Source organism: Hyperolius riggenbachi, chromosome 3 (genome assembly GCF_040937935.1).
Source record: "Hyperolius riggenbachi isolate aHypRig1 chromosome 3, aHypRig1.pri, whole genome shotgun sequence".
In the NCBI taxonomy this organism is placed as follows: Eukaryota; Metazoa; Chordata; class Amphibia; order Anura; family Hyperoliidae; genus Hyperolius; species Hyperolius riggenbachi.
In genome coordinates, this window is record NC_090648.1 from 396,279,474 (window position 1) to 396,293,173 (window position 13,700).

The window sequence follows — 13,700 nt, forward strand, 5'->3', positions numbered from 1 at the left end:
GATGAATGTGATGCGGAATAATTCAGGATTATTGTCGTGGTAAGTGGAGAAATGGCGTGAAACACTGTGTAGGGGAAATGTATTTAATATATTTCTTTTATGCTGTCCTACTCTACGTCTAGCTAGTTGAGTGGTTCTGCCCACATACTGCAGCTGGCACGGGCACGAGATTATATAAATAATATATTTTGATTCGCAATTGATGACGTCCTTTATTTGATATTTAATGTTAGTGACCAGGGAGGAAAATGATGAGGTATTGAGAACAAATTGACAAGCTAGGCACTTTTTGTGGTTGCATGGTGCACTTCCTGGTATCTGGGTGGTGGGTGGACGCATGGTATTGGTCTGACTCTGGCGTAGTCTACTGGGGGCCAAAATGCTGCGGAGGTTAGGGGCGCGTTTGTAAGTAATGGCGGGTTTAGTGGGTATGATTGGTCGTAGGTGGGGGTCCTGGAGGAGGGTCTCCCATCTCTTGTTTAAAATACTGCGAATGGACTGGTGTTGGTGACTGAATTTAGTGATGAACCGGGGCATGTCTGAAGTCCGATTGTCAGCTGGTGGTGGTGATGGACCGTGGGTTTTGGCTTTGAGATATGCGTCTTTTAGAAGATTTTTGGGGTATTGACGATTGGTGAATTTGGTTGTTAAGACTTTGGATTGACTATTATATTGTTGAACATCTGTACAGTTCCGGTATATTCTTTTATACTGACTGTATGGGGTATTTTTGGTCCAGGGGCGGTGGTGAAAACTATGGTAGTGGATGTAGTTATTGGCATCGACCGGTTTGAAAAATGTTTTTGTTTTGATATGGTGTTCAGTATATAGGACTAGGTCTAAAAATTCTATTGATACTGCGTCATGGTGAGAAGTGAACTGTAAGCCTGCGGGGTTGGTGTTAAAGAGAACCTGAGGTGGGTTTGAAGAATATTATCTGCATACAGAGGCTGGATCTGCCTATACAGCCCAGCCTCTGTTGCTATCCCAAACCCCCCTAAGGTCCCCCTGCACTCTGCAATCCCTCAAATCACAGCCACGCTGCTGACAAACAGCTTGTCAGAGCTGGCTGTGTTTATCTCTATAGTGTCAGTCTGCTGCTCCCCCGCCTCCTGCAGAACTCCGGTCCCCGCCTGCATCCCTTCCCTCCCTGCTGATTGGAGGGAAGGGACGGGGGCAGGGACCGGAGCTATGCAGGAGGCGGGGGAGCAGCTGAGACTGACACTACAGATGTAAACACAGCCTCACAGCATGGCTGTGATTTATGAGGGATTGCAGAGTGCAGGGCGACCTTAGGGGGGTTTGGGATAGCAACAGAGGCTGGGCTGTATAGGCAGATCCAGCCTCTGTATGCAGATAACATTCTTTAAACACACCTCGAGTTCTCTTTAAAGAGAATCTGTACTCTAATATTCTTACACTAAAAAGCATACCATTCTATTCCTTATTTTCTCCTGGGCCCCTCTGTGCTGTTTCTGCCACTCTCTGCTGCAATCCTGGCTTGTAATTAACAGTTTTAGGCAGTGTTTACAAACAAACTAACCAGCTTCTAATAGGCTCAGCTAAGCATAGTGTATGAGTCATTCAGAGTATGCAGGGGGCCTGCAGAGGGTGTGTATCGCTTCTACCAATCACAAGCAGCCCTGCAAATTCCACACAATCAAGCTTTAGCCCGACAAACAGGACAGAGGAAAGATACATTGATTTATTACAGAGACAGTGCAGTTAGGAAAGACTGCAGTAAGCCAGAGCAGATTAGAACAGGCATAGGAACTTATAGGATAGAAGAACTAAGGCTGAAAAATTTGTTACAGAGTCTCTTTAAGGTAGTCAAGGAAGGAAGGGATAAGATTGGGGGTACCTTTCCATATGAACACTAGATCATCTATATATCCTTTGTAGAAGATGATATTGTTGGAGAACGGGTTGTCGTGGTAATTTTGATATGTTCAAGAAGTCCCATGGCCAGATTAGCATAAGAAGGGGAGAATGAGCTTCCCATGGAAACTCCGCTGACTTGGTGGTAGGTATGGTCTTGGAATGTAAAAATATTGTTAAGAATGAATTCCATGCACTGTATTAGAAATGATTGTTGTATTTGTGGCATTGATATATTCGATTTTAGATAGTACTGTAAGGCAGTGAGTCCAAAGGTATGTGGTATATTGGCATATAATGAAGTGACATCACAGGTTAGCCAGATATAGTCTTCTTGCCAGGATGTGGATTGTAAGAATTGAATCAGGTGTTGAGTCTTTTAGAAATGAGGGTAGGGCCTGGACAGGAGGCTGTAAATGTGTGTCTATGAAACGAGATAGGTTGCTGGTGACGGAATCAATACCAGAGATGATCGGTCTGCCAGGTGGTTTGTGGATGTTTTTGTGGATTTTGGGCAGGTAGTAGAAAAAGGGAGTTTTGGGGTGGTGGTTAATAATGAAGTTCCTCTCATTCTTGGTAATGATATTGTTGTGTAGGGCGTCATTGATGAAGTTTTTAAGGGTTTTGTTAATTTCAGGGGTGGGGTCTGCATGTAGTCGTGTGTAATGTTTAGGGTTGTTTAATAATCGAAGGGATTCGTCCAGGTAATCAGCTCTATCTAGGATGACAATCCCTCCCCCTTTGTCAGCTGGTTTTATGACTATATCAAGATTGTTTCGCAGAGTTTTGAGGGCTAATCTTTCGGGTAGTGAGAGGTTGGAGGTAGGGAGGGCGTCAGGGATGGTGAGATCTTGTAAGTCTTTTAAAACAAGGGAGTAAAAGGTGTCAATGAAATTCCCTTTGGAAGCGGTGGGATAAAATCGTGAGCGGCCTTTAAGTTTGGTATTGATAAATTTCTCTGTCTCAATTCCTGCTGTGGAAATGGAGACGATAGGAAGTGCGTCGTTAGTAATGATGAGCTCAGTGGGGTCTGTAAATGTTAAGGTATTATGTTTTTTTTATGGCAAAATGTCTTTTGAGCGTAAGTTTGCGAATGTAGGTGTTAAGATCACTGAATAATTCAAACAATTCCGATTGGTTGGTGGGACACTATGAAAGGCCTTTTTCTAGTAGGCCAGTTTCATGTTTTGTGAGGATATGGCTGGATAAATCGAATATACTTCTTTTGGTTTCTGTGGTAGGGGTGGGATTGGTTGCCGGGGGGGGGGGGGGGGGGGAATTATCGTTTGTTTCTTTTTTTCTTTTACCTCTAGATCCTCGCTTTCTGAATCGGATAGTGGGTGTTTTGTCTTCTTTAGTGGTTGTGGAATGGAGCGGGTTGAAATGGGGCTGGGTAATTGGGTGACTAAAATGTTTTGTGATAGGGAGGCCGATAATTCTAAAAAAGAGGATGACAAGGTTTGATTCTGTGATTCACGGTTATCAATATGTCGGGTGATTCTGGGTATTAGAAATTTGCAGATAGTGGTTTGTTGAGGTATAACTGAGGTGGAGTTTGGTGGAGGGGTCAATGGGTCTGTAGTAGTGGGGGAGTTGGAGCCTGAGGTGTAAGTGCTGATCTGGGATAGTCTGAGGAGATTGTCCAAGTTATTGTCAGCCGGAGCATGGTTGGGGGAGGGACTGTAATGTCCGTTTTTATTGTGAGACTCTCTGGAGGAATGGAGTTGGTGAAATTGAAGGTTGACAGGTTGGGGTTGGTCTGGATTTTGTTTTGGTCAGCCGCAGTATGTAGGCCCTTTATCGGAGGGTTCTTAAGTGCTGAGTTTGAAGGGATATTGGGAGAGGGCCGTGGTTTAGTGCGAGTGAGGCGTGGTGCTTTGGTGGTGTTTTTAAGAGGAACAGGTTTCTTGTAGACAAAGCTGTTGGGTGGTGGTACTAATTTGGAAAAGGTGATGGTGTTGTCGTGTTTATTGCCTTTATTGCCTGAGGAAGCGGGAATATACCCGTGAAACGCGTTGCGGTTCTGTTCATGGAGTATGTGAATAAATTGTCTTTATCTTAAGCGACAGCATCGAGTCTATTTCTGAGTGGCCAGTCCACTGCCGCCACCCGAATATTTTAAACATTTTAGCATATTGTATCCTTTTGGCGCCTCTGTACATATACATGTCTTATGTCATATTAATCGGTATTTTCCGACAAGTATGAATCTGCTATACACCTACATATAACATGTATCGTTCATGAGTTACGGCATTTTATAAGTTTAGCCCTAAAATCTCTCAGAGGGAATGAACTGTCATTGGTGGGTAAGTCAGAGGGGGGCCGGCATTGCCACACCCCCAAACCAGCTTCATCAAAAGCACATGGCCGGCAGGCGGACCTCAGTCCTCCAAATTCCATCTGTATGAGAGCTGTCTGCTGCTAGCCAGAGGACACATGGTTAGCGGCCATCTTGCTCTGAACTGAAACAAAGAACTCTACAAGTTTTCCCACAAACGGACATCTTTCCATGAACCTAAGTATGTTATCCTTTTCTTTTCATACTGCGCTATTAATGTCTCCATAAATGTTGATTTTAATGATTGTCTGTATATATTAATTATTTATCTTGCATTAATAAATGACGTTCAAACGTCCTTTGTTTATTCAGCTACCCTGCTATTCAGCCATACACAGAAACTGATCCCAAGTCTCTGAAGAGACGCTGCTTTTGTTGTTAGCTAGACAGAATAGTGTGTTTAACCGTTTATTTGCAGGTCTAGAAATCGCTAGTCAGTGGGTGCTTCTGGCCCAGGAAAGCAGAGGTGGTGGCAGTTATACCCTGAAATAGTGTGTAAAGTGTATTTCCATAACCCACAGGCTCCCTTCTGGTTTGTCTGCAGCCAATTCCCAACGGTTTCTTCGCATTGACTGTGACCACAGTTTGCACGATCCGTGCGCTGAAACCGTTTGGAAGGCATTTCGCGTTCCAGCCACCAGGGCTTCTGTGACAGTCAGGGCCTCAGACCGGCTCCAATTTTGAGTCTTTTCCCTCATAGACCCTAAAACCATAAGTATAGCCTGTGGCCCTTTCGCAGAGCTTATACAGTTTCACCCCATACCGGGCGCGCTTGCTTGGGATGTACTGTTTGATGCCAAAGCGCCCGGTAAAATGTATGAGGGACTCGTCTACACAGATGTGCTGTTCAGGGGTATAAGCATCTGCAAATTTTGATGACATATGGTCTATGAGGGGCCGAATTTTGCGGAGCCGGTCATAAGCAGGGTGGTCACTTTGATGACAGGTTGTGTTGTCATTGAAGTGCAGGAAGCGCAGGATCTCAAATCGTGTCCTGGACATGACAGCAGAGAACATGGGCAGGTGATATATTGGGTGCGCAGACCAATAAGACCGCAATACATTAAATTTGACTAGACCCATCTTAAGGAAAAGGCCCAAAAAAGTTTTAGGTTCGGAAACTTGGAGTAGTTTCCACCGGAAAGGCTGGGCATAGTACCTATCCGGGTTGTCGGTGATGTATTGTGTGGCATAACCACGAAACCAAGATGGCGCCCACGGAGGTCGCCTCGGTCACATGGCTCCAGACTCTTGTATAGTTTTTTTGTTAGTTTTAGTTAGTTTTAGTGTTAGATAGTACAGGTTTAGATAGATTTTTAGTTTTAAATACAGGATCCGTGTACAAGATCCGTGTACCTCTGACTGCCGCCTCCGACCACCGATGTGGGCTGACCATCGCTGGGGCTCCTGCCTCCGGACGAATCTCCCAGCCGCAACTTCTCCTGGCTGCCGCAGTAACCCCAGCCTTCTCCATTCCGACCGCTGTCCTGCTGCCCGATGCTCCTCCGGCTCCATCACCGGCTGCGCTCTACAGGCTCCTGGCTCCATCACTGCCTGCCGCCGCTCCGGAGGACTTCAGCGCTCCCAGGGTCCGCATCCCCGGCTGCGCTCTGGTGACTACTGCTCCTGGCTCCAGCACTGCCTGCCGCCGCTCCGGCTGCGCTCTGGTGACTACTGCTCCTGGCTCCAGCACTGCCTGCCGCCGCCGCTCCGGCGGCTCTCTGGTGACTACTGCTCCTGGCTCCAGCACTGCCTGCCGCCGCTCCGGCTGCGCTCTGGTGACTACTGCTCCTGGCTCCAGCACTGCCTGCCGCCGCCGCTCCGGCGGCTCTCTGGTGACTACTGCTCCTGGCTCCAGCACTACCTGCCGCCGCTCCGGCTGCGCTCTGGCGACTACTGCTCCTGGCTCCACACACTGCCTGCCGCCGCTCTGGACGACCGCCGTGCTCCCAAGAGCCGCATCCCGATGACTGCTCCGGCATCCGGTTAGCTGCTCCTGGATCTGCAGCACCTCTCCAGCTTGCTCCCCATCCCGCGGCAACGTGTAACCCACGTGGCCAGGCCTGCCTCCTCGTGGCCCTGCCCGCACTCCAGCCACCTGGTGACCCTGGAACAGCATCTCGTCTGGGGAGGGGGGGGGGGGCAGCACCTTGTCTGGCTTGTGACGGAGTCTCCGCCAAGCCCGGTCTGCACTCCTCCATCCTGGGAGTCTCCACTCTGCCTGGCCTGTACTCCTCCATCCTGGCTGGTGAAGATGCCTCCACGCTGCAGTCCCTTCAAGCTCGGCCTTACCCAGTGTGCCCACTGCTGCTGATAAACCTGCAACCTCTTCCAGAGGCTGCATATCCTGCCCTGCGGCTGCTTACCCTGCCCTTGGTGAGTCCTGCTCTCCCTACTGTGATCCTCTGTCTGATTGAAATAGGCTGTGGTGTGCCTGCCCCATACCACCTGTGCCCGCTCCATACCTGCGTTGTGCCTGCTCTATACCATCTGTGCCTTGCTAAATACCACCTGTGCCTGCTCCACATCTGTGCCTGCTCCATACCATCTGTGCCTGCTTCATCTCTTGTGCTTAGCCTGTGCTGTGCTGCCCGCTCTTCCCCATCTATTTGTACCATAGACGGTGCTGTCTGTCTGTTCAATACCATCTAACTGTGCCATAGTCTGTGCCTCGGCCCCATATCATCTATCCGTGCCACAGTCTACGCTGTGCTGCCTGACTTCTCCACTCCATCTAAGTGGGCCCTGGACTGTGTTTTGCTCCCTGCCCCACACCATCGATACTGTGCCAGTGCCTGTGCTACGCTGCCTAAACCACGTACTGCCCACTCCACACCTTCTAGACATCTTGGGCTGCTTACTTACCGGGCTACGCGCACCAGACCATCTACCGTGCCACGCACCGGGCTGTGCCGTCTGCTCCAGTCCACCTATTTGTGCCCCACACCGGGACGTGCTGCCCGCCCCATACCATCCAACTGTTGTGCTGCCTGCTCCGTACCACAGACTGTTGTGCTGCCTGCTCCGTACCACAGACTGTTGTGCTGCCTGCTCCATACCACAGACTGTTGCGCTGCCTGCTCCATACCACTTGCACCATATCTGTGCCACAGTCTGCGCCGTGCGGCCCACCCCACGCCCTCTGACTCGTGCCACGCACTGTGCCAGGCCGCTGCCTCTTTCCTACCTCCATCTTCTGGTAGCCTCTTCACTGTGCTGCCCGCTTATCCCACCTACCGGGGCCACACACTGTGCCACCTACTGAGGAAATTGGACCATGAGCGCGAAACGGACCGCCACCCTCTCCAGAGAAGCCCTTCTTGAATGGGAACCCCCGGACAGCCCCAACCCAACACCGGGCTCTCCCCTGTGGGATGCTGTCACTGCACACATCGAATACCTCTCCACCAAGCGAGCACCAAACAAGCGCCGCCACAGAGGAAGGAGGGCGGGGGCCCAGGTCCGACTGAAAAGGAAAGGCCTACGCTCGCCTGTCCCTGCCATCCTACTAGCAAACGTCTGCTCGCTCCCCAACAAACTGGACGAGCTGCTTCTCCTTCTCGACAGCAAACCCCAGATCAGCAAGAACACCCCTGTTCTCTGTTTTACCGAGACCTGGCTGTGCGAAAGCATCCCCGACGACTCCCTACAGGTACCAGACTACAACCTCCTAAGAGCAGACCGTGATGCAGCCCTCTCTGGGAAAACGAGAGGCGGCGGAATCTGCTTTTACATAAACACCTCCTGGTGCTCCAACACCACCACTCTCCACAAGGCCTGCACCCCAGACGTTGAGCTCCTTGCCATAAACTGCAGGCCCCGGTACTCTGAGGGAATTCTCTTCCCTTGTCCTCGTTGGGGTCTATATTCCACCCGATGCATGCTCCAAGTCCGCCCTGCATGTACTCAGTGACTGTATCTCGCGGTGGGAAACAGCCCTCCCAGAGGCCCTGTTCATCATCTTGGGCGACTTCAATAAGGCGAACCTTCGGCACGTGAGGCCCCTCTACAAGCAGCACATCACCTGCCCTACCAGGAGCGGTAACACCCTGGATCACTGCTACACGGTTCACAAGAACGCCTACAAAGCCACCCAAGGAGCCCCCCTGGGAAACTCTGACCACAACACAGTACACCTGATCCCCTCCTACAGGAGGCTCCTAGAGACTTCAAAGCCCATCACCAAAACCGTCAAAAAATGGACTGCAGACGCCAAACTGCAGCTCCAAGCTTGCTTTGAAACCACTGACTGGACGGCTCTGGAGGCACCTACCCTTGATGAATGGGCCGAGAACATCTCCTCCTACATCACCTTCTGCGAAGAAGCGTGTATCCCGTCCAAGTCCTTCAGGGTCTACCCCAACAACAAGCCCTGGTTCAACGACAGGCTTCGCCGACTTCGGAAACGCAAAGAGGAGGCGCACAGGTCTGGCTCCTTAGAGGAATTCAGAGAAGCTAGGCTCGCCCTGAAAAGAGAACTGCGATCGGCAAAGAGGGCCTACGCTGAGAAGCTGGGGCTCTGCCTCCAGTCCACCAACACACGGGAAGTATGGAAGGGCCTGAGAGCAGCCACAAACTTCAAACCAACATCCCAAACGGCGACCCCGAGCCCTCGACTGGCGGAGGAGCTCAATGAGTTCTACTGCAGGTTCGAGCAACATTCCAACCAGCCCGTAGGCAAATCCACATCGACCTCTGACGTACTCGGCGCCCTGGCTCCTAGCGCTGTTCGGGAATCCGAGGTACTCCGGCACCTCCGGAAGCTAAATCCCAGGAAATCTTCCGGCCCGGACGGAGTGTCGTCTGTCTGCCTGCGAACCTGCGCCGATCAGCTAGCCCCTGTGCTCACCTCCTTGTTTAAGCAGTCATTATCTGATGGTACAGTCCCCTCCTGTTTCAAGAGGTCCATAATTGTACCAGTCCCAAAAAAAACAGGCAGTTCCGAGCACAATAACTTCCGCCCAGTGGCCCTAACCTCTAACATCATGAAGCTCCTCGAGCGGCTGGTCCTTGCCCACCTGAAGAGGTCCACAGACGCCCTTTTAGACCCGCTCCAATTTGCATATAGGGCAAACAGATCCGTGGAGGATGCCATCAATGTCAGCGTGGCACACATCACTGAGCACTTAGACAGGCCGGCCTCCTATGCCAGGATCCTGTTCCTAGACTTTAGCTCAGCGTTCAACACGATCTGCCCTGACATCCTGATCACCAATCTGACACAGCTCGGAGTTGATCCCACTCTCCGAGCATGGATCAAGGACTTCCTGACAAATAGAACACAACAGGTGAAGCTCGGCAACTATTACTCCAGCATTCGAACCACCAATACTGGGGCTCCACAAGGCTGTGTTCTGTCACCTCTACTGTTCTCCCTTTATACCAACGACTGTATCTCATCCGCTGACTCTGTGAAGGTCATCAAATTTGCGGATGACACCACCATTATTGGCCTAATTGGAAGCAACGGAGAGCATGAATACCGGAGCGAGGTCGAGAGAATATGCAATTGGTGCAGGGAGAACAACCTAGTTCTCAACACAGCAAAGACTGTTGAACTAGTTGTAGACTTCAGGAGGAACCCTCCCCCCCCCTCGCCTGTCCTCATTGGAGGAACAGAAGTTTCTATAGTGTCATCGGTTCGGTTCCTCGGCACGACTCTCACCAATAATCTGAAATGGGGGCAGAACACCACTAAAATTCAAAAGAAATCCCAACAGAGGCTGTTCTTCCTGCGCCAACTGAAGAGATTTGGCATGCCACGGGAGCTGCTGGCCAGCTTCTATACCGCCACCATAGAATCCATCCTCTGCTCCTCAGTCATTGTTTGGTACGCGGGTGCATCGGCCAGTGATAAACAAACTGCAGAGGGTCATAGCTGATGCAGAGAGAATCATCGGGTCTCCTCTTCCACCTCTTGATCTCCTCCACTCCGCTAGATTGAGTAAGAGGGCCACCATGATCTCCCGTGACCCCTCTCACCCTGGCAGCCACTACTTCAGGCTCCTCCCGTTGGGCCGCCGCTTCAGGACTATACCATCCAAAACCACCAGGCGGAAGAACACCTTCTTTCCCCAGGCCGTTCGGTCACTGAACTCTGACTTTCCCCAGTCCGGCCTGCACTCATAATTGCCGGGTCGACAGCTGGTCCCCGTCGCTGCCTCCTCTGTATATCTGATTACTGCATTTCAAATTGTATGTGCTGTTGTATCTGTCTATGCCATGTGTACCACAAATAATTCCGATTATGGCTCTTGCTGTACTTGGCGAAATAAAACTGATTCTGATTCTGATAACGGTTGGTCTCAGCCACAATTAAGTTGTAGAGATCCTCGGTGAAGAACAGATGAAAAAAAGTCTAGGGCCGTTCCTAGATTATCTGTCTCCACCTGGACTCCAGACTGGGTGGTGAAAGGGGGCAGTACGGGTGCGGCGGAACCAGGGGATTGCCAATTGGGATTTGCCAGCACCTCTGGAAGACTATGGGTAGTACGGGCCCGTTTTCTTGGTGGCTGCGACTCGGGTCTTAATGCACGTGCCTCCGAACCAGTTTCAACTTCCATTCTGGTGCTCACCACTTCACCAGGGTCTACGGCAGTACTGGTGCTAGGTCCAGGAGATGCTGCACTGCTGGTGTATGCCTCACCTTGAAACCTCAGACCAGCGCTAGCACCACTCTGCTGCCCTTGAGGCAGATCCTGCGCCACCTGCAGTCCAGTGACATGGGGTCTGGTACGCCTGGCTCTAGCCGGGACCTCAACCTCGTCATCGCTATCGGTCAGCGAGCCACTGCTGTCCGCAGGTTCGTACTCTGACCCAGAAGATTCGTCGGATGGGACGACCCAATCGTCCTTATCCAACTGGGCCATGTACCTGTGCACATCATCGGAATACCCCTTTCTTGCCATGGTGGACTGCTAAATTTAGGGGGTATTCCATCAGACTACCCAGGAAAAAGAGCACCTACCTAGCAAAAGGTAGTACTTGCAGAGCAGAAAGCTGTGGTCACGGAGTTTTGATTTTAAAAAAAATCAAAACTGATCTTTACAGTGCCACAGCTATTGTACAGTGTTTTTTGCAGTGATCAGTAAAAAAAAATTCTGTCACTGCGGTGGGGCGGGTTGAACGCAGGTGCAGGCGAACAATCAGGCCTGATCAGCAAACACTGCGTTTTTAGTGGATCCTAGTGACCCCAATATAGATCTAAGTGCGATCAGTAATGATCACTTACAAATACTATATAGTACCAATGCTGATTAGCGACAGTGATGACGCTAATCAGCGTCTAATTAGTGGCTGTGGTGCGGTGGGCTGAGCGCTAACGGACACTAACACAGGGGCCTAGCTAACTGGCCTAACTGTTAAAACTAGTGATACTAAAAACACCGTTTTTAGATCACTAGGACAGTGACCGGGGGGGGGCTAGGGGATGATCAGGGGGCAATCAGACAGCAATGGGGGCAATCAGAAACAATTACAGACAATGTGCAATCAAGGCAATTACAACACAATTAGAGCCAATAAGAGTGATTGGCGGGCAATCACAGCCAATCACGGGGCAATCGAAGCCAATCACGACAATCGAAAACCAATCATGAGACAATCGAAAACCAATCATGAGACAATCGAAAACCAAACATGGGACAATCAAAAACCAATCACGGGACAATCGAAAACCAATCACAGGGCAATTGAGACAATCGGAGCCAATCAAAGCACAATCAAACGTTACAGACAGGAAATTAGACGTACACAATGGCAGGGGGGTAATCTAGGGCAGGGGGAAGTGATCAGAGGGAGATCTAAGGGCAGTGGGGAGGGTGATCACGAGCCCGCAGTGACAGGAGGTGACGGGGTGATTGATGGGTGATCAGTAGGTAATTACAGGGGAGAATATATGCAAGCAATGCACTGGCGGGGGGGGGGGGGGTCTGTGGGCGATCCAAAGGTTCGGGCGGGTGATCGGGTGCTTGCAAGGGGCAGATTAGGGTCTAATCTGATGGGTAGCAGTGACAGGGGGTGACGGGGTGATTGATAGGTGATCAGAAGGTAATTACAGGGTAGAATATATGCAAGCAATACACTGGCGAGTTGATCAGAGGGGGTCTCAGGGCAATTTGAGGGTGTGGGCGGGTGATTGGGTGCCCAAATGGGGCAGATTAGGGTCTGATCTGATGGGTAGCAGTGACAGGTAGTGACAGGGGGTGATTGATGGGTGATCAGTAGGTGTTTAGAGGAGAGAACAGATGTAAACAATGCACTTGGGAGGTGTTCTAAAGGGTGGGTCTGCGGGCGATCTGAGCTTGTGGGTGGGTGATCAGATGCCCGCAAGGGGCAGATAAGGGTCTGATCTGATGGGTTGCAGTGACAGGTGGTGACGGGGTAATTGATGGGTGATTGACAGGTGATCAGTGTGTGATTACAGGGGAGAATAGCAGTATACAGGGGGGGGGGGTCTGGGGAGGATCTGAGGGTGTGTGTGGGGGGGAGGGGTGATCAGGAGCCCCCAGGGGGCAGTTTAGGACCTGATCTAAAAGATAGCATTGACAGATAGTGACAGGGGGAGATTGATAGGTGATTAGGGGGGTGATTGGGTGCAAACAGTGGTGTCAGGGGGTGGGCAGGATCAGTGTGTGTGTGTGGTCTCACAGTGCTGCCGTCCTCTCTGGTGGTCGATTGAGCGCTGTGACCACCAGGGAGGAGGCAGCGGGTATAATACACTTTGTTTACCTAACAAACTGTATTATACACTTTTAATTGGGCCATTTAAAAAGTTACAACCCGCCGGCGCTGCAGATTGGCCGGTGGGTTGACGAGACATGTGGGCGGAGCCAAATGCCGGCGATCGCCCGCAATCCTCTCCTCCAGGACCCGACGCCAATTGGCGTTACGTGGTCCTGGGGCTGCCACTTTGCCGCCGCCAATCTACAGTGGGCGGTCGGCAAGTGGTTAAAGCTCTTCCCTTTTTTACCACTTGCAAGTAAAGTCAAATCAGATCTACAGAGAATACCGTAAATACTCGCAAGCAAGCCGACCCGCATATAAGCCGACCCCCCAACTTTTTCCTGAAAACCAGGAAAAAATGATTGACCCCCATATAAGTCGGGGGTAGGAAATGCTGGCCGCGTGATCCCCCCCAGTGTGTCCCAGTATAGTTAGTATAGTGGCCAGTATGGGTAGGTAGTGCCCAGTATTGCTAGTGAAGTGCCCAGTATAGCTAGTATAGTGCCCAGTATAGTGCCCAGTACAGCTAGTATAGTGCCCCAGTATAGCTAGTATAGTGCTCGGTATAGCTAGTATAGTGCCCAAGTATAGTGCCCAGTATAGCTAGTATAGTGCCCAGTATAGCTAGTATAGTGCCCAGTATAGCTAGTATAGTGCCCAGTATAGCTAGTATAGTGCCCAAGTATAGCTGGTATATTGCCCAGTATAGCTAGTATAGTGCCCAGTATAGCTAGTATAGTGCTCAGTATAGGTAGTA

General features: G+C 50.7%; 1 protein-coding gene across 1 annotated transcript in view; it reads right to left on the bottom strand.

Moving 5' to 3' along the window:
* Positions 1 to 13,700, bottom strand: part of RARS1 (arginyl-tRNA synthetase 1) — a 687,757-nt gene that overhangs the window by 567,331 nt on the left and 106,726 nt on the right. The gene's annotated exons all lie outside the window — the stretch shown is intronic.